This window comes from Sminthopsis crassicaudata, chromosome 3 (genome assembly GCF_048593235.1).
Source record: "Sminthopsis crassicaudata isolate SCR6 chromosome 3, ASM4859323v1, whole genome shotgun sequence".
Classification (NCBI taxonomy): Eukaryota; Metazoa; Chordata; class Mammalia; order Dasyuromorphia; family Dasyuridae; genus Sminthopsis; species Sminthopsis crassicaudata.
This window is the reverse complement of record NC_133619.1, coordinates 321,799,216-321,824,505: the sequence shown is the minus strand read 5'-3', so window position 1 is coordinate 321,824,505 and position 25,290 is coordinate 321,799,216. Positions and strand designations below refer to the sequence as shown.

The window sequence follows — 25,290 nt, the reverse complement described above, 5'->3', positions numbered from 1 at the left end:
ATTTTATTTGTTAAAAAAACAATAAGAGAGAAGAAGGATGGGGCTACAAGTTTATCCTGAGAGAGTGTCCAGGCAAGACATGGACCATATTATTCTTGGAAATAAAGATTTAGAAAGAATAAAACACACCCATGAAAATGGAGAGAACCTTTGATTACCAAATCCCCTGGTCAAACAATGCCTGTGGAACCCCGTCTGGAAAAGAACAGGTCCCAGAGCCAGCATTCCCAGAGCTGAGGGAGCAAAGAACAAAGCTGGAAGAGTCCATCTATAACCTGCTGCTCACTTACTGATTGCAGGGAAGAGCAGCTGGCTCAATCATCTTAATCCTCCTTGTATTCCACCCCATCAGAAGCAGCTTCTTTCCTTTTCTCTCCATGCTGACATTCTTCTCCATCATTATCTTCCTCCTCATCCTCCTTATTCTCTGCCCCATCTTCTTCCTCCTTCTCATCTTCCTCATCTTCTCTATCAATATCATCATCTTCATCAAGCTCCTCCTCTTCCTCCTTCTCCTTTTCTTCACTTATCACTTTGCTGTTCTCTGCAAACATTCTTTAGGCTCTCTTTATCAACCTCAGGGTCAAATCTAGAGCTTCCTAGCCATCAGTATCACAGTCATAGAGATAGGTAAGCAGGCACAAAAGGGCAAACACACAGTTCTGGTAGCTCATCAGTGTGGTCACATCACATTTAAAAAGGTTCAGGCTCTTGAGGTTAGGCAGTTTCTTCAGAGGCTTCAGTTGATGTCCTTGATTTTGCTCCCATTTAGGCTTAACTGGATCAGGCTGAGTTTTTGTTCTGCCAGAATCCCCAAGCCTCCAGAGACATGGTTATCACTCCAACTTTCACAGGTGAGGAAGCCTTGGTAAGTTGGCCAAAGATACCTGGTTGATGTTTGCCATGCTGAGAAACACAAGTTTTATTTTGCAAATCTGAAAACAGGCCCCCAATCTTCCTATTATTGAGAAGCAGTTATTCAAGACTAGATCTTCTCTGGGCCTCTTTTTCCACAACGCTTATGTAACCTGTTTCTTGATGTCCATGGCCACATAGCCTGAGCCCAGTCAGGGACCCCTGAGAGCCACTGCCATTTCTAGAGAGGCCACCAGGAAGACACCAAAGGCTTGCTCAATAGAAAGTAAGCTTCTTTTTTGTTGCAATTGTATGAAAAAAAAACAATTTTAACATTTTTTAAAATTTTGGTTTCCAAATTATTTCCCTCATCATTGAGAAGATAAGCAATATGAAATAGGTTATACATGTGCAGTCATGCAAAAATATATTTCCATATTGTTAAAATATATTGCATGTTGAAATAAAAAATGCAGACTGATAAATACAAGAAAAATAAATGAATTATTTTAAAAATATGCTTTGATCTGCATTTAGAATTCATTAGTTCTTCCTCTGGATTTGAATAACATTTTTCATCATATGTTCTTCAGAATTGTCTTAAATCATTGTATTACTGAGAATAAATAATAAATTAATCATTCACAGCTGATCATCACCCAATATTACAGTTACTGCATGCAATATGCTCTTGGTTCTACTCATTTAACTTTGCACCAGTTCATAGAAGCCTTTCCAGGTTTGTCTGAAAGAATCCTGAATCTATTCCTTATTGTACAATAATATTCTATTACAATCTTATACCACAATTTGTTCATCCATTCTTTAATTGATGGGTACCCTTTCAATTTTCAATTCTTTTCCACCAGAAAAAGATCTGCTGTAAATATTTTTGTACCTATTTGGTTCTCTTTTTCTTTTTGTTTAAATCTCTTATACAGTGAGGATACAGACCTCACACTAATGTTTCTGAGTCAAAGAATAAGAACAGTTTTATAGGCCTTTAGGTATAGTTCCAAAATGCTCTCCAGAATAGTTTGATCAGTGCATTACTGTTCCAATTTTCCTATATCCCCTTCAATATTTGTCATTTTAGAAAGCAAGCTTATTGAGGGGAAGAACTGATGTTTATGTATTTGCATTCCTTCTTATCTTTTTACCTTTTCTTCTTTCTCTCCTTCCCCCTTCATTGTCTCCCTCCCTTTTTTCTTTCTTTCTCTTTCTTTTTTCCCTTCCTTTTTTTCTTTAGTGGTCCCAATTTTCCCACTGGAGAGAAAGAATAACTAGAACCTCTATGTCATGGCTGGAATATCCTATGTTTATAAGACCATTATTACTTTATATTTTTCTATTTACATATATGCATATGTATTAATGTAGACATTCTATTCAGACAAATAACTAGATCTCTGAATATCTGTGTTTGGGAAGAAGTAATGTGTCAAATACTGACTTCATGCTGACTTCATGCCACAGTGTGCTCCTATAATTTCTCCCATATTAGTTATCTTCAAATGGGTTTTGAACTAAAAGACAAAAGTCTAAACCTGGGAGTCAGAAAAATTGATTCTGTATCTAATTACAGCATAAATATTTCAGTTACTTTTTTTCATTCATAAAGTAGGGATTTTACTATTCTTCCCTAAATTTTTGTGAACATAAAAAAAGTATTTTCAATTGCATGAGTGACCAGTACAAGCTAGAATCGAGAAAACATGGGCATTGCTAATGAGGATAAGATAATGTAAAGGACAACTCCAGCAGATGGCTCAAGAGAGGAAAGATATAGATGAAAGTAAGTTCAGACTTGAGCTTTGAACCTAAACTATTCAGAATTTGATGAGAAAAGGTGACATACTTAAAAAGTAATGACAATAGTTCAATAGTTTGAAAAGATGTGTGGGAGTTGAATACACAAAACTCCACTATATTAGCTATAAATGAAAATTTTAAAGAAGGGGGAATGTAGTAAAGAGGTGGCAAAATAGGAAAGGTTGGAAAGAGAGAAAGAGAAAGAAGAGGAGGAAAGAGGAAGAAAGAAGAGGAAGAGGGCAAGAGAGAAGTAGAAATTATTCATTGGTCCATTTTGTCATCTATTAGGACTGCAGTAGAAAAGGAGAGAGAAAGAGAAAACAATATCCATGGCTGTGATGTGGTAAGTACAATAGGAAGGCTCCTTTAAAGGAAAAACCATGCTGTGGATTTGAATCAAGAAACTACAGTTGATTATTAATTCAATAAGGAAAAACTCTAGAGACATATTTACAGTAATTCAAATCCCTGAAAGTAAGAAATTTGATGTGAATTTCAGATAAGAGACAAATTGAATTTATATTTGAGGCAGTATCAGGACACAGGACTTTTGGTAGGATGCTGTGGTTATTCCAGCCAGGCCAAGTAAAAAGATGCTATTCATTCTCATCAGAAATGAAGCAGACAATCTGTGCCTCATCGTGACTAGATTACAGAGATTTTGTGATATATTGACAGGACTAGTAAAAGGCATCTTCTTTTTAAAAAAAAGAAAAAGAATGAGCTGGAAAATACAAGCAAACTGGTTAGGAGGCTGGGGGTCAGAAGAGATTAACTATATGACAAATGTGTTTCCTTTAGGGATGGAGAAAGGTAATAGCTAATAAAAGGATTAGGCAAAGAAACACTCCAGCTATTTTGAAGTTTTTTTCTCTAGTTGTACACATTCAGGAAAAATATTTTAGGTATGGAAGTGAAGGATGCAATAGGGATCAAAGTGCATATAGAAAATTTAGTATGAAAAGTCCAAAGAAAAATCAAAGATGTTGTGGATGCTGCATATATAGTCTGTATAACTCACTCACAAGAAATTATGACTTATTTTTGGAGTAGGAAAGTGTACATACAGGAAAGAATAATTATATGTTCAAAGGTTGAGCTCAGTCATAGGGAAAGTCAAAATATACGTAGAAGGCATTGTACTGGCTTTAGGAAAAAAGTTGTGTTTCTTGCAAGCAAATCAAACTCAACATATCTAAAACTGAATTAATCATCAGCCTTCCCTGAATCAAATTACCCTGTTTCTGGCGATGGTACCACTTTCCTACTCACTTCAAAGTCATCCTTAACTTATTCCTCTTCTTCTTCCCTCTTTTTCTCTCCTGAATCAAATCAGTTGCCTGTCAATTCTACCTTCTTTTACCCTCTTTCTTATCTCCAAGTTGCCTGTGAAGTAAGTTGTCTTCCACAACTTGTATCCAAGTTAGTTTTTTCATCTCACTTCACCCTAGCCTAGTTCATGCACTCAACATTCTAATAAATTCTATCCTGCTCTCTTTGATCCTCTCTAAGAAAAAACCTATCCTCTATTCCTGGATTATACACTTTCTATATTTCTAACTGTTAAATTTTTTTTTCTTTATTTTAAAATCCAGATAAAGGAAAACTTTCTGCATGACACATTCCCTGATCCTTTCAGCTGAAATTCATCTCTCCTTTCTCATTTTGCATGTGTGTGTACTATCTAGGTGTGGCAGATAGGGGGCACAATGGATAGAGCACTGGACTTGGAATCAGGAAGACTCATCTTCTTGAGTTCAAATCTTATCTCAGACATTTATTAGCTGTGTGATCCTGGACAAGGTACTTAATCCTGTTTGTCTCATATCCGATCTGTAAAATGAACTGAAGAAGGAAATTGTAATCTTTTACTACACTCTAGTCTTTAAAAAAATTATATTATTTTTGCCAAGAAAACCTTCAAATTAAAACATTGAGTCAGATACAACTGAAAAATAATCCCAACATACTCTCTGGCCCCATATATCACTTTTATCAATCCCAAAATCACCCATAAAAATGTAACATCCTTGAAAACAGAAACTGTTATTTTTTGTGTATCTTGCACAGACAGAGGATACATTTAGCAATCATTGAATTGAATTCAATGTGTCTAAAATGAGTCAACAGTATACCAACAAAGATATAACAAGACTTGATAAAAAAAAAAACAAGAGCAAAACCATAAGAATGGGAAACAAAATGGGAAGGAAGATAGTACTGAAGATATAATTGGAAGGTTTAGGATTTTCAGTATTTATTTTTTGGTAAAGATGAGATAATTTGATGACAAAACAATTTTGGAAGTTAACAATTTGGAGATAGATCTGGTATCAGGAAGTCATGGATTTATAAACCTCGGTCAAACACTTAATAACTTAATGACCCCAGACAAGCCACTTAATTTCTCATCTGTTAAATGCCGATAATAATTGCACCTACCTCTCAGGATTGTTGTGAAGATCAAATGAGCATAAACATGTAAGGTGCTATTCAGTCCTAAAAGTACTATATACATATTAGCTATTATCATTACTGTGGGATTATAGATTTAGAACTGGAAAGGAGTTCAGTGAGCACTTTATCCAATCCCTTCATTTTTACATCCAAAGTGGGATTCAAGTACAAATTCTATTGATGCATTATTTGCAAAGCTCCCAATACCAAACATTACCATCTCCATCGTGGATGACACCCTACTTTTAATCTGCTCCTGAGATTTGTTTCCTCTAGGCTTCAAGCTGTGAATTTTCAACTGTTCCTCCAGCCTACAGATCATGGGACCACTGAATGTGACACAACTCCCCTTAGCTGCTGCTGTATTCAGACTTCCCACCTCCTCTCCTGGCTTGAATCCCCCCTCCCCCAGTATCTCTACTACCCTTGTCAGCTTGAAATAATTACAAAAATCTGAGATCTTTGTTTTTCCCCAAATGAATTTAGGTAGAAACTACTTGGGGGAGGTGGGGTTGATGGGGATGTGAAACTGTGTTCCCTTTTGATCTGTAAAGTTAACACTCTGAAATTCTGTCCCCTTTGATTCCTGGTCTCCCAAGCTCCAAGGTGTCTTTGAGAGAGCTTCTAAGGCTGGGTCATTTCTAAGGCAAATCATCTCCATTGATATCCAGATCTCCATTCAAACTAAGGCTGAAAAAGCCTTCAAAGTAATTTCAATTGGAGATTCTGGTCAGATCAGTTCAAACTGCCCTCATTCCCCCACCAATATCTACTCATAAAAAAAGATTTCTGCTCTCTCATTTCTTTGCAGAATGTCCAAAATAGCATGCTTTGCTTCTTTGGCATAGCTGCCAGGACTCCTGCCCACTGAGAAGACCTTTTTTTTCTCAATGCCAGCCTCCATTTCCCTAATAGGACTTTGCTTTTGTTTTTCTAGAAAAGCTGGCTTCTCATCCAGCAATAAACTTCCATTTTTGCCACTTAAAACTTTTCTGGTTCATGAATTCTTTCATGAAAGACCTGTATCAACCAAAAGGGAATTTCCATAACTCTCTGACTGCCATTAGAACCCCATCACTCTGACCTTTGAGTCACCATTCTTTTCACCTTGGAAAGTTTGTTAGAAATCATTTAACCCAATAGGACAGGAATCTCCTACTTAATGTTCCTGAAAGATTCACTGATAAGGTCACTGAAAGATCATAATTCGAATACTACTTGAACATTTTCAGTGATAAGGTTATCCACTATTTCACAATTTAACTAAATTCAGCAAATACTTATTAAACATTTAGTAAATGTTGATTCTTTTCAAAATACTATTCTGGAGTTTAAGGATATACAAAGATTTCTCCCCTCCAGGAACTTATATTCTACTGGACAGCTTCTTTCATTGCTGAACAGCTGAAACTGGTATGATGTTTTTCCTATATTTAGAGCCCCCCCCCAAAAAAATACTATGATGTCACTTACATTCACTAGGATATGTCTACTTTCTCTTTGATATGATAATCCTAAAAATACTTGAAGCCAGTTATCAAGTTGACCTCTACTTACAGAGAGGCAGACAGACAGAAAGAGAGTAAGAGAGGGGGAGAAAGGGGGAAAGAAGAGGAGAGAGGAGGAGACAGAGGGGGGAGAGAGAGGGAGTAGAGAGAGAGGAAGAGAGAGGGGGAGAGAAAGTGCTATGTATACATGTATAAAAGCATTGGGAAGAGAATGGTCCTTGAGGATGAAACACATATGGAAAATAGGAGTGAGAAACAGAGGAAAACAACTATGTTACCAATGCAATGTGTATGTTAATGTAGCATGCAGGAAACTTTGGTTGGTGATAGATAATGAGTGCCAAATGTACTTTTATTTTATTCAGACTTGTGATTTTATTAGAATAGAACATTCATGGAATTCCCTAGATCAATCACCCATTAATTCATCAATACATATTTATTAAGGGTTTACTGTGTGCCAGACACAATACTATACTGATTTATAATTATATAGAATTGCCTGGGAATTGCTTAGAGACTGAGTGACTTTCTCAGAGTCACAAGGCTAATATATGTTAGAGATAGAACTTGAATCTAGGTTTTCCTGATTCTAAAACTAGTCCTCACACTATGCCATGCTGACACCTATGATCTATATTAATATATAAAAAAGTTCTTGTGTTATACCTTCTATACCATAATCCAGGTATAAAAAGTATTGAAAAGTATGTAAATTTGTGTATGCATGTATACACAACACATATATACACATATAGTCACAGATACAGGTGTGCATGTATACACACATGCACATGTGTATACATATATTTATAATCCTCATTATTCTATGTCTATGAAACCTTCATATCATATCATATCATATATGAAACAGTATATCAGCACCATGCCAGGAAACTAAATTGCTTCCATTTGAATTGTCTTTGGAAGATTCTGAAGATCATCTGGCAGGAAAAAATACCAGACATTGAGGTCCTTTCTCAAACAAAATTGCCAGGCATTTTAATTCTATTGAAAAGAGCATAATTCTGTTGGGGTAGCCACATTGTTTGAAGGCTTTATATACTTTATATTTGTCAAAAAGTACTATTTTATGGAGAACTCACTCAGGGCAAGCCCTCACAAGGTGGTCAGAAAAAGGAATACAAGGGTACTGTCAGGATATCTCTTAAGAACTTTAGAATTGATAGTATGATATGGGAGTCAATGGCACCGCACCACCCAACATGGAGTACCCACATTAGAGAAGGTGCTGTGCTCTACAAGCAAAGCAGAATTGAACTAGCTCAGAAGAAATATGGTATGTGCGAAGTTGGAGAGTCCACTCCAAATAGTCATAGGGAATATTTGTGTCAACCTGTTGCAGAACATTCCTGGCTCATATTAGTCTGATCAGCCACTGTCAGATATAATGTAACACGACTTTTAACATGGTAATGTCATTTTGGTCATCTTCAAGAATGAAGGACAGCAACCAACCATATACACAGATGCATATATCTATATCTATGTATATATCTATGTGTATATATATATATATAAAATATGCATATATATACACATACTACATAGCACACATGTGTACATCCATATATGTGTCTATGGGTGCATATATACACAATGCATATGTATATACATACATACATACACATATGTGATATATATATGTATATATATACATATATATATATATATACTTGCATATGTGTATGACTTATGTTACACTTTATATTTATATGGGAAGTGCAGTAGATAAAGTGCCCAACTTGGAATCATAAAGACTGTTACCAATACTTAGCTAATAATCCTGATAAAGTCATTTATCTTTTCTCAGTTTTAGTTTTCTCATCTATTAAATGGGACTAATAATAGTACCTACTCTATTAGGCTGTTTTAAGAATCAAATGAAAAAATAGGTATAAAGCATTTCACAAGTCTTAAAACATGATATATGGGAAATGTAGGCCCCTTCCTCCATTGATATTCTTAGGCCTCAGTCCTTTAACTTTGAAGCCTGATGCTCCAGACACCCCAGGGCAGAGCACTGGGGCTCCCCAACTTCTGTGGTACCTTTTTTTGGAAAGAGATACATCTTATTGTCCAGAAAGAGAGCAGTAGTAGAGAGCTATTTGTAAATAAAACTGTCTGCTCCTTAAGAATATGCTGGTAAAGGTTTAACATAGCTCTCCAAATAGCAGAATACATTTGTAAATTTAATCTGCATTAAGATTTTCTCCATCATTTTTTTAAGTGTAGTTTGGCAGAGTAATAATTAAGAGCCAAATCCCCATTTGTCTACACTCCAGTCAACAAACAAAAAATTTAGTACTGATTTGTTTGCAATTTGTAGCACAAATACACCAAAAATTTAACAACTTCAATTTGAGTATATTCCTTCCCCTCTTTCATTTCATGGCATTGTTGGGAAAAACCAAACTAGGAAGCAAATATCTAGGATCTAATACTAATGCTATCATTTATTGAATTACCATGAGCAAATTGCTACTTTGATCTAGATCTCACTTTCCTCATCTATAAAATGAAAGACTTAAACATTAGTAATTCCCAACTTAAATTATATTGCTGTTAAGTCATTTCAATTAGGTCTGACTCTTCATGACCCTATTTGGGGTTCTCTTGGCAAAAATACTGGAATAGTTTTCCATTTTCTTTTACACTTTTACAGATGAGGAAATTAAGGCAAATAGGTCTAAATGATTTTCCGAGGTTCACACAACTAGTATCAAAGGCAAGATTTGAATCTAAGGCTTCCTAATTTCAATCCTCATACTACATCTTAGCATCATCTCTCCTTACTTTATCTTAACCTTTGCCTTTGCATTGGGGTACTGTCTTTCCCAACTTTGCCCTGACTCATGGTGTTTTGCTCAGGTGGAAAAATTCATAATTTCAGTTCTGCTCATTTCATATTTCTGAAACAACTATTAGGTAGATGCACAAATATTACCAATGTTGCTTCTGCTTGTAGATAGTCCACATCTAGGATTACCAAAATTGCTTCCAAGTATTCACAAAGACTGCTGGTGATGTTCCTCTTATTCAATTCTGTTAATTTTGAGAATTCAGAATATGAAAGGAGCATTTCATAATTATGCTTTTGTGTATACTTCCATCAAATTTTTAACTTTTAATTGTTTTTATTTTATTACACAAATTAAAAACCGTAGTCATAGTGCCTTAGAGACTCAAATTTAATTCATTTAGCAGGGTAAATACCACTGATAAATAAGCAAGCTTTTCAACTTACTTTTATCATGAAAATATAGCAAAAAAAAACTTTTTATTTTTTTAATATTTTAGTTTCATGTCACCCCTGACATAATATTATCCAAGCTTCCTCCCATTTTCTGTTTTGTTTTTTAATTTTGTATTAATCTTCCCATTTTTCAGAATTTTTCATATTTATGTTTTGAAAATATAATTATGTTCATATATAATTTAAATGACAATAACTAAATTATTGATTATATACTTTATATGTTTTTGGAAAATATAAATAAAGCTTATATGATTACTTTAGGGCATGCAGTTTTTTTCCTGATACTATTAAACCCAGGAGTTGAACTGAAATCAAGGAGGTATGTACAATTTTCTAATCTTTATTGAAAAGTTTTAAATTGTTTTCAAAAATGATTAGATTCACAGCTTCAAGATTAGTGAGTTAATAGGTATTATTTTCCCATAATTCTTCCAACATTAAATTTTTCCTTCTTTTTCAATTGTCAATTCTCTGCCAATATGGAGTGGTATTTCAGAATTGTTTTAATTTGCACAACTATGATACTTATCAATGATTTTGAACAAGATAATTGTTGATGTTTTGCATAACTTCTTTTGAAAACTATTAATATACTTTTACCACTTGTCTTTTGAGCAATGGATCTTAATCTTATATATTATGGATATAAAATTTTTATTAGATATGTTTAATGCAAACTTCCCTAGGCCAGATCTTTTCTTCTAATTCTAACTAAACTGATTTTGTTGGTACAAATTTTTAAAAATTTTATATAATCGAATTTCCATTTTATAAAATCAAATGCTGTCTTTTATAATCTTATATTTATAATCTTAATGCTAACCCTATACATAGCAGCAAAAATATGAATTTCTCCTCTCCTTAATTTTTTATGATGTGACTCTTAACATTGATGTAGGTTTAGCCATTTGGAATTATAATATAGAGTATAGAATGATGGCCTAAACCTATTTTCTGCCTTTTTTCCCCAGGTGTATCAAAAGCTCTTCTTGAATAAGGGGTCCCTTCTCCAGTATTTGTTTTTAGATTTAATGAACACTGATCTTCTGTTGATATGCATCTGGCTATATTTTGTGGAAAGAAATAACCTAGCATAGTGTCCCAAATATAGTGCTATACCCAGAATCTGATAGATATGCTTTTACCATCTGTCTCAGACTCTTGTCATCTGTGTGACCTTAGGGAAATCATTTAACCTTTCTTGGAATCAATTTTGTAATGCTGGAGAAACTGAGGCAAGACAGAGATTAAAGGGTTTTAATATTTTGATAGTGGAGAAATTGGGCTAGCCATACTAGCAGGCTTGGATGGGACTCTTTTCTCAAAATATCCTGCAATAAGCAAGTAATTCCAGAGACTTTTATAGGGCTCCAGCAATGAGGGAAACAAAGGCAAGGGGGGCAGAGCACTGAGTGAGTGAAAATTTCAGGAAGGACTGTGGTCCTTAATTCTAACAGGCTGGGGGTAAAAATGACGGTCGAGCAGGAGTTAGAAAGTCTGAGGCAGAAGATAACCAGAGATTTGAGATAAGCCATCTGGAGTTTTATGACTTTTTGGAATGCCAGAATGTCTAGAGCTCCACAGCCCTTATTGTCTCAGTCCTAATGGCTACCAGGAAAACTGATATAGGACAATTCAGGGAAACTGAGGCAGGACAATCTAGGGAAACTGAGGCATAACAGTTTCCTCTTTTGTAAAACAGGGTTAATATAACAGCTGTTTCATAGTATTTTGTTTTGTTTTGTTTTCCCAAAAGTATTTTCTTTTTCCAATTACCTGTAAAGATGGATTTCAACTTTCATTTCTGTTAGATTTTGAGTGTCAAATTTTTTTCTTCCTTCTTCCATTGCCTCTCCCCACAAAACAGCAAGCAATCTGATATCAATTATTTTTATTTTAAACATATTTCCATATTTGTCACATTTCACAATATTTTGTGAGAATCAAATGAAAATGGGCACGAAATACTTTGCAAACTTGAAACACCTATATAAATGTTAACTATTTTAACATTGTTGTTGTTATTTTTTATTGTTATTTCTTGATAATCACACATCCCATAGATCTATTTTACATTTTATCTAGTACCATTATTATTATGAATACCAATGCCAGTTTTTGTGGTGATGTTGTTTTAATGATTAGTTCTTTGAATAACATAGGGATCAAATCTGAGCATTAACAGAAGATTCTCCTCAATAGTAGAAAAAGTAGTCACTTAATAGTCTATGTTTGCCTGAGGGATAAGGGCTGAGAAATCTTATGAGAGAAGAGCTATTTTGACTGCTGACTTCCACAGAAAATTCATGTTGTTCTATTCTCTGTTTGGGAAGTAGTTGGCAAGCTGAGGAACAGGTATCTCAGAGGTTGAACCTATTTCCAATCATCACATTAGAGACCTTGTGATATTTACCCTGTGTAAGATAGAAGACTATCTCTATCCAGCTCCTCTCCCTATAGACTCCTTCCCAAAGTCTTTCACTGTGGCAGAAAAGGCAACATGTATGGTCTAGGTTAACGCTGAGTCAGGCCAGTCCTCCTAATAGTTTAGGATTGATATTAAAACAATATAAGACATTTGTAGGTCATTCAACAGTTAGTAAAAAGAGATATACTTAGATGTAACAGGAGAAGGATATTCAACAAGCATAAGTATTGAGATAATCTCAGATTATTCAGCTGAGCCAAGGCCCCTGGATTGAGTGATCCACCAGCCAAATATGAGCATCCCTTACAGTTCCTTATGGTTGGTTTGTGCTCAGATGATGAGGAAGTGACATTAACTGTCTGAGCTCTTATTCTCCAGGACCAAGCAAAACTAGATGTTTTCAATATGTTTTAAGGAAAAATTAGTCTAACTTGAGTTACCATATATCACCTAAAAATACAAATAATAATAATTATAATAACAACAACAAACAAAAACCCAAAACATATTGTTAAATTGAAATAGCAACAATTGGCAGTTGATTACATCTGAGAAGTGAAAAACAGTGATGAATCATTGTTAGGTTCTTACCAGGTGGTAAGTTGGTACTTGGCAATTCTCTAGCTCAGAATTCACACCTTTAGTTCACATCTTTAAAATGAGTTTGCACCTTTAGTCTTCTGAAAGGAGTTTACACCTTTAAAGGAGTTTACACCTTTGGAATACCCACAAGCCCATTCTCTGGGAGGATATAAGGAGCCACTAAGGCTGGCTCCAGGAACATTGAGTTTGGACAGCAGTCTTGAAGAAGGAGTCTAGACTGGGAGAAGAACAAGACTTCCTGGGAGAACTTCAGGGAAGCTCAAGGAGATTCAGAGCCAGGATTCAGGAAGAAGAGGATTCCAGATTCTACCTTCGCTCTGGCTGAGGCTACAGAAGCCTCTCAAGAAACCTGCTCACAGAGGAAAAGATTTTACAGAAAAGAAACCTCCTCCCAGAGAAGGATTATAATTGAGAGATAACAGGACCTTAACATTTTGGGGCCCAATATGGGGCAAAGACTTGTGTTTATCCTGACTAGGACTGATTCTGAGCCCTTCAGAGCTCAGACTTTACAAATCATATATAATCTCAAGGTTGGGATCCTAGATGACTAGAAAGATGATAGTGCCCTCAAAAGGAACAAATAATTTTAAAAGAAAACTAGGTTTGGGAGAAAATAATAACATGTTTTGGATATAATAAGTTTGAGATGCCTATGGGATATTCAATTTTAAATATGCAATAGATAAGTAGTGATAAGAAACAATTTAGGAGACAAAAAAGCAGGAAATGTAAATATGGTAATCATCTGCTTAGAAGGAGCAATTGAGTCCATGGAAGCTTATGAGGTCATCAAGTGAGAGAGGGTAGAAATAGAAGAGAGGAAGACAGGACAAAACCTTGGGAAACTATTCACAGTAGGAGATATGAGATGAATGATAATTCAACAAAAAAAAAAACTGATCCAGGCAGAGAATGAGATATCTCTGTCACCAGAAGGCTATGCTATATTCTCAAAGGAAAGAAAAATAATTCAGTTTCCTCTGCACTTATATGATTCTTTTTGTTTGTTTTCATCTAGAGCATTCATTCTTAACATGAGATCTATGAACTTTTTTAAAACTATTTTTTTCTATTTCAACATAATTGATTTTTTTTTGGAATGCCATTAAATTTATGTTTATGTATTGGTTTTCTGATACATAAAACAGATATTTATGTATCTCTTTCCTATGTGATATAATTAAATTCATATTTATGCATTTTAAAACATTATTGCGAGATGTTAGTAACCTTTACCAGATTGCCAAAGGGTCCATACTCCAAAAGAATTAAGATCTAGATATTAAAGGAGATGTTCCTGGTTCCTGTGAATAGGCATAGACAATAGATCTCTGTGATTTCTAGGCATAAAGTGGGTAATGTAGTAGCTTCTACTTCTTCCTAAAGTAATTAAAAACAAGAGGTAATAGTTCTCTTGTTCAAAAGACTCTGGCCAGATAGGAGTAACAGCAAGTTTACTTGCTTAATAAAATCCTAAAAATGAAATTAGCTTACAGATCATCCAGTCCACTCTGCTTCTTCTACAAAAACAGAAAACTGAGGTACAGAAAAAATTCCACCTAAATTGAAATTTAAAAGGAAGAGAACAATTTCAACAGAGATGTGAATGAAGATCATATTAGGAATGGGAGATGGATACAAAAAAAACACATATGAAGGAAATGATTAGGATCAGCTCTAGGAACAATGAGTCACATGTTATGAACGGAAGGTAAAATTTATAAACGGGAGTAGTCTGTAACAAAAATGTTAAATTTTTGTCTACTTATCTTCAGAATCTTAACACAGTGTCTACCATATTATAAGTGTTTTAGAATTATTGTTGACTTTGTTTGACTTGTGAAATGATCCAACCATTTTGGACAACAATTTGGAACTATGCCCAAAGGGCATAAAACTGTGCATACCCTTTGGTCCATCAATGTCACTATTGGGTCTATATTCCAAAGAGATCATAAAAAAGGGAAAATGACCCACATATGCAAAATTATTTGTAACAGCTCTTTCTGTAGTGGCACATTGAAAATCCAGTGGATGCCCATCAACTGGAGAATGACTGGATAAGTTATAATATATGAATATAATGGAATATTTTTTCTCTTTAAGTAATGATGAGCAGGATAATTTCAGAAAAGCCTGGAAAGACCTATATAAACTGACACTGTGAAGTGATTAGAACAGTGTACCCAGCAACAGCAAGATGATGTGATTATCATCTATGATAGATTTAGCTCTTCTCATTAATACTGAAGACAATTCCAATACACTTGAGATGGAAAATGTCATCTACATTCAAAAAGAGAGAGAGCTATGGAGACTGAATGTGGATCAAAGCATACTATTTTCACCATTTTTTGCTTGTTTGCTTTTTCTTTCTGATTTTTTCCCGATTTTTGTCTAATTTTTCTTGTACATGACAGATATGGAAATATGTTTAAAAGGATTTTATATGTATAAGCTATCTCAGATTGCTTGCTGTCTTGGGGAGAAGGGAAGTAAGGGAAGAAAGAAAAAAATTGGAACACAGGATCTTACCTAAATCAATGTTGAAAACTACCTTTACATATGCTTGGAAAAATAAAATGCTACTGAGGAAAAAAACATGTTGCAGTAGCAAAAAAGAAAAAAAGATGAATGAGTGAAATACTGCTGATTGATTATTCAATATGAAAAGCTGGGGTTTAATATGAAAAGTTAGGATTGAGACAAATTTCAGAAACCTTTGGCAGAAACCTTTTATTGATTAAGATTTTGTATTTTATCCTTTGGTAATAACAAGTCACTAATATGTTTGATCATAGGAGTAGCACAGTCAGACTATACATTGGGAGTTTGTTTTGGGAGCTCTGTAATAATAATATATACCCATTATGTAGAACTTTTGCAGGCTTTTTATGTATATCTCTCCTCTAATACTCACCCGTAAGGTGGGTGTTATTGTTATAACATAATAATTTGTTATGCTTTCAAAATAAATTACTATTTTTTAATTATTACAATTTAATTTTTGCCTTATGAAGTAGGACCATTTTATAAATGCCAAATGAAACTTAGAGAGGTTAAGTGGTTTGTTCAAAGTCACACAAGTAGTGAAGGACTGAAGTGAGATTTGAACACAGCTTTTCCTGATTACAAAAATCCAGTGTTCTATGCACTGAGCCTCTTTAAAGGTAGAGAGATAAGGGCCACCTAACAATAGATAGAACAACTAATCCTGGAATCAGGAGAACCTAAATTCAAATCTGATTTCAGATACTAGCTGTATGATCCTGCACAAATCACTTAGGGAAAAAAAAAGGATAGGGAGGTGAGAATTGGAAATCAGGGGAAATCAGGTAGACCATATATGAAATGTTTACAATAGTACAGAAGAGAGACTATAATCATCTGCAATAAGATGGTATCATGCTGTAAAGAGAAGAAGAAATCAGCATGCTAGCATAATGATAAGACTGGGACATTGATTAGATAAAGAAATATTAACTTAAATTATTAAAATAGAAAGAAGAATCCAAGATTACTTCTAGATTTGAAGACCAGATAAATGGGAATAGGGTATTGGCATCACTAGAAATAGAAATATTGGTAGACTAAAGTGTAGGGCAGAAAATGATAAGTTCAGTTTTAGATATATTGAATTAGAAATGCCAGCTGTACATTTGTATGAAAATATGGTAATGAAAACTGAAAAATAAGTCAGAACTAAAGATATAGATTGGAAGGTATAGAAGCAATAATTGTAGCAGTGACAATGGCTAAATTCACCAAATGGGAAGCTTTAAAGGAAGAAGATACCAAATGTGTTGTTTTTTTTTATGTAAAAGGATCCAATAATGATCAGAAAGTCTTCTTGTTAAAAACAAAGGACAACATGGTATGGAGGAAAGAACATTTGAAGCTGAAATATCTATGTTTGATTCCTTTATTTCCAATTGTTAGTTGTGCAATCTCCAGTGAGTCACTTAAATTCACTATATCTCAATTTCTTCATCTGTAAAAAGAGAGGATTCAACTCAATGACCCTAAAGTGCTTTCTTTCTTTAAACCTATGACTGGATGATGGTTAAGATCCCTTTTAGTTCTAAATCCTACTTAATCTTAACAAAAATATGAAAGGCACTATGATTAAAAGAAAAAGAAAAAGACTGTTTTCTTGGGCTCTGCTTCTATAATATTAATATTAGCATTGTTTCAAAGGGTTTTCCAATAAACTTCCTGGTTACCAGAGATTGTAAGCAACCATATGCAAACAAGTAGCTTTATGCATAGACAAGATGTTACCTGAAAATCAAGAAAAATCAACCAATACTTATCAAGAGTGATACATTCTTCTGTATGTTATAGGTAATATTTTAAAATGCAGAACTGCAAAATTTTTGAACTTGCTGAGGCTATTATAATATTTGCCCAGTATGAATTCCTTAAGCAAGCATTTTTGAGTGTTCAACTATGAATGGGTGATAGACTATGTACAGGAAAAAATCAATTCTTATGGTGATGACTTACCAAACTGAATTTTTAAAAAATATACTGGGAAAAGGAATCATAGTTTTGTGGTAACACCTCTTGCAGTTTTTTTTTTTGAAAGAAGCCCTAAAATAGGAAAGAACAGACTTACTGTAGTAAAAAAAAATCAATTATAAGTTATGTGAAGTCTCACTGAAATAGGAAGTGGTAAAGCATTTGCTTAGCTAACCAACAATACAAATAATATCATGTCTCATGGGAGAGAATAATGGATTCACATAGTACTGTGATTGAATCGGTATCTCATGGCCTAAGTGTGCTTCCTAATGACAACTGTGAGGGATTGATAACTAATAAAATTGGACACTCTTAGAGCAAAAGAAGCTATCATACATAAAACTGGCTCACAGTAGAGCTTCTGTCTTCAGGAAAGATGGCAAGGAATCAAATTAGTAATCCGGAAGAAATTTAAGAATATTTGATGGGATGAAATGGTAACATACATTGAGAACTTACAGAAACAAATTAGACTCAAAAAAATAGTATAGTTGATGCCATTAAAAGACCTGATAGTATATAAAATGCCAAACTGAATTGCTTCCAGGTTCAAATGTAAATTTCTCTGAAAATTTTGAAACTACTTTTTAGATATTTGAGTATAGCTAACATATTTCTTCTACTCAATTTCAATAGGACAAAATTGACATTGGAAATATGAATGAATAAATAAATGAATGAAACATTTATTATGTTATGTATTATGTTCAAAGCACTAGGTTAAATTCTGGGAATACAAATGGAAAAGCAAGACAGTCCCTGTTCTTAAGGAGGTTACATTCTAATGAAGGAGATGATACATGTGGAAAACAGCTACAACATGATCCTTGGGGTCCAGCAGCAAAGTAAATACTGAAATCTCTTCTTTAACATCATTTCCATTGATAAAATCATATCAGTTTCTGAATTTGAACCATTTTACAAGGCCAAAGACTTTGGTGAGAAGAACTTTTTTATTTTTATTCATCTTCAGCAGCTAAGGCTATAGCAGTTGCTAGGCTGCATCTCCACAGGATTTGCTTCTTTTGGTGAAGTCAGAAGTCACTGGGCTGGAGGCATTGAGCTTCAGGGTCTGAGGGGATTTGGTGGTCTAAGTGTTCATTGTGGTTTGACTTGCCTGACATATGTAGCCTCTCATTTCTTCCTCGGGGTATCTTGCTATTTCTGCTAGATTGGCTTGCCTGCTCTGTGAGTGGCAGTTGGTGGAGATGACTGACCTCTGCTTAATAAGAGCTATTTATCTGGATGATGGCTATGATGATGAACATTATTGTGCTTGTAAAAACCCAGCCTCTCTTTCTGCTGGCTCATCTAGATGTCTAGGGATTACAGTGACCACTATCTCCATGAGTCCAGATAATGGCTGTTTTTGATTCTCCCCCTCACTAAGTTCCCTCAGATATGGTGTATTTTCTATGCCTCTTCCTGGTATGTAGTTTCCCTCTTTTTATCATTCCTTCCCCTTTTTCTGAACCGACCTCCTTCCCTTTACTACACCCCCCTTTTTTTCTTTTATATCAGTAAAATCAAATTATCCTTGAGTACTTTTTATATACCCACAACAGAGTTACAGTTCTCAAGGGTTCTGTGTACCTTTTTCTGTTTCTCTTCAGTCTTGTGGATGTAGATCAAATTTTTTGTTTAAGTCTGGTTTTTTTCTTAGAAACATATAGAATTCCTCTGTTTCATTGAATGAGCATCTTCTTCCATGGAAAAAGATGCTAAACTTAGCTGGGTAGTTCATTCGTGGTTGCAGTCCTTGATCTTTTGCCTTACGGAATATCAGGTTCCAGGCCCTTCTATCTTTTAATGTGGAGGCAGCCAGATCTTGGGTGACCCTTATTGTGGCACCTTGGTATTTAAATTGTTTTTTTCTAGCTGCTTGCAGGATTTTCTCCTTTGTGTGGTAATTCTGCAGCTTAGCCACAATATTCCGTGGTGTTCTTTTTTTAGGGTCTATTTCAGAAGGAGTTCGATGAATTCTTTCCACATCTACTTTCCCTTCTGTTTCTATTATCTCTGGACAGTTATCTTTGATAATTTCCTGTAAAATAGAATCTAGGCTCTTTTTTTGGTCATAGTTTTCTGGAAGTCCAATAATCCACAGATTATCTCTCCTAGATCTATTTTCCAGGTCTATAGATTTTCCCAGTAAGTATTTGACGTTGTTCTCCAGCTTCTCATTTTTTTTGTTTTGTTTGACTGATTCTTGGGTTCTCTGTGAATCATTCATTTCTATTTGTTCCATCCTTACTTTTAAGGAGTTATTTTCTTCTTTCACAGTTTTTAGTTCTTTTTGTAAATGCTCAATTTCGTTTTTAAATGAATTATTTTGCTCTATTGAATTTTTTTCCATTTCCCTAATTTTTTTTTTGAGAATTGTTTTCTTTTTCCAATTCAGAAATTCTATTTTCTTGAGACTTTTTTATCTTTTCCAATTCAGAAATCCTACTTTCCTGTGTTTTTTTAACCTTTTCTAATTCATAAATTTTGTTTCCCTGCATCTCCTGTGAATTCTTTATTTTTTCCAACTCCAATTTCAGGACGTTGTTATTCTCTATCATAGCTTCCCTTTCCTTTCCCCATTTTTCTTCAATCTCCCTTAATTTTTTAAGAGCTTCTTCTAGGAGAGAGTTATGTGATGGGGGGCAGGAATCGTTCCCCTTTAGGTTGTTGTCTACTGACTCTCTGTTGTTAACTTCCTCGGGGTTGGATACCCGCTCTTTCTCTGTATAGAAGGAATCTATGGTTTTTCTAGCTTTTTTGCTCATACTTAAAAAATGTTTTGGGGTCTGTCCCTGGGGTAGGAAATTATTTATTTACTTCTTTACCAGCTTCCTCCCAGACCGGATGGATGCAGCGGCTCCTGCACCTGAGCTAAGAGAGAGCTCTGGGAGAGAATTCCCCACCCCCTCCCTGGAGGTGCCTCAGAGGTGATTAGCACTGCTGTGCTCGAGGGCGTAGAATAGTAAAGACAGCACAAAACCCAGCCTAAGTGTCCGGGTGGGGAGTGGATGTCTGCAGCAGGTGACGTGAAAAGCCCCTGTGCTCAAACTGGAAGTGTCTGCCAGAAACCGCGGTCCCTAGTTCAAAGGTTCCGCTTCTCTGAGACTTCCTGGAGCTGAGTTCCACTCCCTCCAGCTAAGCTAGGCCGTGTGTGTTGCCTTGGGCCGTATCCACCCACTTGTCAATCTCTTAACTATTCTCAGGTGGTAGCTGAGGCCACGCCCCCTGGTGTAGGATTGGGGGGGGGGGGAATCTAATCTGAGTTTTAAAATATTTTGGCTTTCTCTTCTGAACTGCTAAATAATTAGCAGAGAAGAGCTAACAGCCTGTGCCAGATTCCTTTACCTCAGTGGCTTCTCTGATCCCAGAGCCCTTCCCAGCACAATGGGCGCAGTGTGCCACTACCCCACCGTCTGTGCTGGTCTCTCTTCTTCCTCCCCTGAGAACTGACCTTCTCTGTTGAAACTCCAGATTCTCTTCAGCTGGTAAGTCGTGCTTCCAGTCCTTGTGGTATCTCAGTCCTGGGCTAATTCTGAGACTTAATTTATCTAATTGGTTGCGAGGGAGTGAGGACGTTCACTGAGTCGTGTGTTTCTTCTCCGCCATCTTGGCTCCGCCCCAATGGCTGTTTTTGGACTAAAGATGGTGGCACATCATGTAGAAATGAAACATAATCTCAAAGGTTGCCATATACAGAATACTTGAACACATTCATCCCTGGAATATGGATTAGACTTCTGCCACAAATAACCATCCTTGTGGCAAAATCTTATTTAACATATCCATTTGCTTTATCTTCCTCAATCATTTTTGACTTATACAAGAAATTAATCTATGTTGAGAAATAAAGCCTATCATGATGTTTATTTCAATCAGTAAAACTTGCCCCTTTCTGTATTTATGAAGATAATACTGCAAAAACATCAGAAGGAGCAACTACAAAGCTAGATATTTCCAAAAACAGTACCAATTAAACAAAGTTCCATGTGGCAAAAGATACATTTAATGAGGCTTTTGGAGTTTTTTCTACTTGTTTTCAACTCATTTTCTGTGTCTGTCTAATATAGAAGGCAATGCTAAGCCTAGAAAGCATCATTAACTTCTTTTTTTGTCATTTTATCCTAACCATTTCTTTGACTTGGACGTTTTTGCTGCTTCTTATAAATTGGCAAAAGGTGTGAGAGATGCAATAACCTAGCTCTCATTAGCTTATAGATCCCTTATGAAAAAAATTGAAAGCCATTGAAAATTGACTTCAATTAGTAAATATGTATTTATTATGTAAATAGACAATGGTTTTAATTATAATGTGCCAAAAAATACAGGCAACAATGTGACATGATTCATAGAAAATTGTGCTTAGGGTCAATAAGACCTGGGTTAAAACACTGGTCATAATACCCTTTAGTTGTATGATTCTGGGCAAATCACATAGTTAACAAGTCAAAAAGCATTTATTAAGCATGTACTATGTACCAGACACTGTATTAAATACTGAGGATACCCAAAAAAAAAAAAAAAAAAAAAGAAAAACAGCACCTATTTTCAAGAAACACAGTCTAGTGAGGGAGACAACATGCAAACAATTAGATATAAACAAAATATATTCAGGAAGAAATGGGGATTATGTCGGAGGAAAGGCAGTAAGAGTAAGCCCTGGGAAAAGTTTCTTCCAGAAGGTAACACTAGCTATACACAAAAGAAGCCAGGGAAAGAAGAAGAGATAAGAGAGAGCGAGTTTTACAGGAATGGTGGACAATCTATAGATGGAATGTCTTTTGTGAGGAACATATAGGAGGACCATGCCACTGGTTTGCAAAATGTTTGGAGAATAATAAAATATAAGAATACTGGTAAAGTAGGATGAGGCTAGAACATGAAAGGATTTAAAAAACAAAAAGAGGATTTTATATTTTAACCTGAACATAATAGGGAGCTACTAGATTTGATTCAATAGAACCATAATATGGTCAGGTCTGCTCTTTAGGAAGATAGCATTTATAGATGAGTAAAGGGAAGTCAAAAATGGGAAGAGATTTGTGGTATGGAGACTGAATATTTCTTGAGACCAGATAAAAAGCTATTAAAGTAATTTAAGCATGAGATAATGAAGGTCTGCCCCAGTTTGGTGGCAGTATCAGAGGAAAGTGCAGGGCTTCAAGGAGAGTTATTATTATAAAGAAATGTAGCAATATAGTGAATATGGTGAGTGAGAAAGAGTGAGGAGCCAGGGATGACTGAGTTTTTAATCCTAGGTGCTTGGGAGGAGGATGATATACTCTAAAGTAATAGAGAAGGTAGAAAAAGGAGAGGATTTGGGGAGAAAGATAATGAATTCAGTCTTGAATATATTGCAGTTTGAAATGCCTACAGGCAAGTGGAAATGAGAGACTAGATGTCTTGTGTAATACATGTAACTCAGGCTACTTCCTAAGACTTATATGCACTAAATTAGAAAAAGGGCTCACCTATGATAATGAAATCACATACATTCCAAGCATATAAAACATTTTAAAAACATATTGCTTCATGATGAAATGTATTTCCAAATTCATAAAGTGTTTTTAGATCTCAATAGTCAATAAATGTTTATTCAACACCTATGTTGAATAAATTCTTCAATGTGCCATGCACTGTGCTAAAATCCAAGTATACAAATTTAAAACAAAACAAAACAATTAGCCTCTACTCTTAAGAGGTTTACACTCTAGTGGGAGAAGACAATACATAAAAAGAAGCTGAAAGGATAGGGAGACTGCTATCTGATTCAAGGATATGATGAAATCAGAAAAGTCCCAGAGCAGTTCAGCCTAGTGAGCTGAGCTCCCTCCTTAAATGTAGGTTTTGGGCTCCACCTTTTAGCCTAGAGTTAGGAAGACCTGAGTTCAAATGTAACCACAAACACTAATTGTGATCCTGGGCAAGTTATTGTTTGGCCCAGTTTCCTTATCTAAAAAAATGAGTTGAAAAAGGAAATGGAAAACTACCCCAGTATCTTTACCAAATATACCTCAAATGTGCATGGCTAAAAGAATTCCACAACAACTACTCTTCAAGAGGGACAGGATAATGATAGAGTACCAAAGATAATGAAATTTAGTGGGTATTTTTTTAGTTTTTTTTTTTAAGAATTATATATATATTCTCCCCAGATCTCATTTTATTTCAAAGTTTTTCATAGGATAGAGGATCAAAAGGGACCAAAGAGATCAATTAATCCATAACTTTTATTTTACAAGTGTGGCGGCCCAATTCTACAGAGATAAAATGACATGCTCAATGTCATCTAGGGAATACATGGCAAAGCAGGATATAAGCCCAGGGCCTCTCCTCCAAATCAAGTGTTCTACCCATTACACTATACTATTTCCCTTCCCAGTGCATGATGTCTGAGATTCTCACATGTCTAGTGTTCTTATTTAGCTGCCTTCAGCTTCCATGCTCTGAGTTGTTATTATAAATGTGACTATTCTAATATGATCCTCTTTTTATTTCTAATAACAAAACTCCTCTTTTATACTGGATCCAAGAGGATTGTGCTCCAGAAATACTCCAGTTATATAACACAAAGAATAAAATATTGTCCATTGATTCAAATTGGTTTGTGATAATTGTTATTCTTCAGTGGTTTTCAAATGTATCAAACTTTTTATGATCTTTTTTGGTGTTTTCTAGGTAAAGAAAGACACTAAAGTGGTTTGCCATTTCTTTCTCTAGCTCATTTTACAGAAGAACTGAAACATTTAGGGTTCAATGATTTAACCAGTGTCACACACATTAGACATGCTAATATGTATCTGAGGCTAGATTGGAACTCAGATTTGAACTCAGGAAAATGAATCTTACTGATTCCAGGTCTTACACTAACCACTGCACCACACAGATACTGATTTAGAAGGAAGACAGTACCAATTACTGTTCTTTGTTCCCCAAATCAAGGTCTTCCCATATGGACAGAGACACTTGAGAAGGAAATCTTGACCTCATTCTTTATTATCCTAATAGGTAATGTATAAAGTTATTATTTTTTCTAGAACAAGTTTGGAATAGCACAAATTTTCAGGTACAACAAGATACCTCCGAGCCTATTTTTCCATATTGCCCCCTTCCTGCACATACCACCCTGCCCCCCAAAACAAAAAAACAAACAAACAAAACAAAACAAAACAAAAAACTCTTCCCATTGTTCCACACTAATTTATTTGCCAAAGGAAAAAATCATGGAGGGTCACATCAAACTCAAAACTTACATGAAGGGCAAGTCCTAATTCCTCACAAGAGAGGCATTCAAATTTAAGAGAAAAAAAATAGTAATCAAGAAGACCTGGGTTCAAATTTTAGTCTCTGATATTTCCTGGCTGACTGGCCATGTGCAAGTCATTTAACTCTCTGAACCTCCCAGTTTCATATCCAGGAAATGGGGCTAGTAAAATCCATACTATCTCTTAAGCTAACATTAATTAACTTAATTAGCATTTGAATTTGCATTTAGTCATTGGAGTCACATCATTGCCAGCTTCCTCCAATAAAAACATGCAAATTCCTAAGAAGTATGGAAGGAAGAAAGAAGGCAAGGAGAATGACTCAGTTTTTTGTTTAATTCTTTTGAGTTATACATCCGTATGCTTGTAAACTGACAGTCTAAATGTTCCACAAATCTGAATTTTAGCATATTTTAATGAAGTTATTTTATTTATTTTTCAAAATTAATTTTATTGGTCATTTTTTTGTTTCAAATCACTTTTATTCTCCCACACCTAAAAAAGTCACCCCTTTTAGCAAAAAGTAAAAAGATTTTTTTAAAAACCAGAGTT

General features: G+C 35.0%; 1 pseudogene; it reads right to left on the bottom strand.

Moving 5' to 3' along the window:
- Positions 1–314: 314 nt before the first annotated feature.
- On the bottom strand, positions 315–1,046 carry LOC141559532 (acidic leucine-rich nuclear phosphoprotein 32 family member B-like; annotated as a pseudogene).
- Between the last annotated feature and the right edge of the window lie 24,244 nt (positions 1,047–25,290).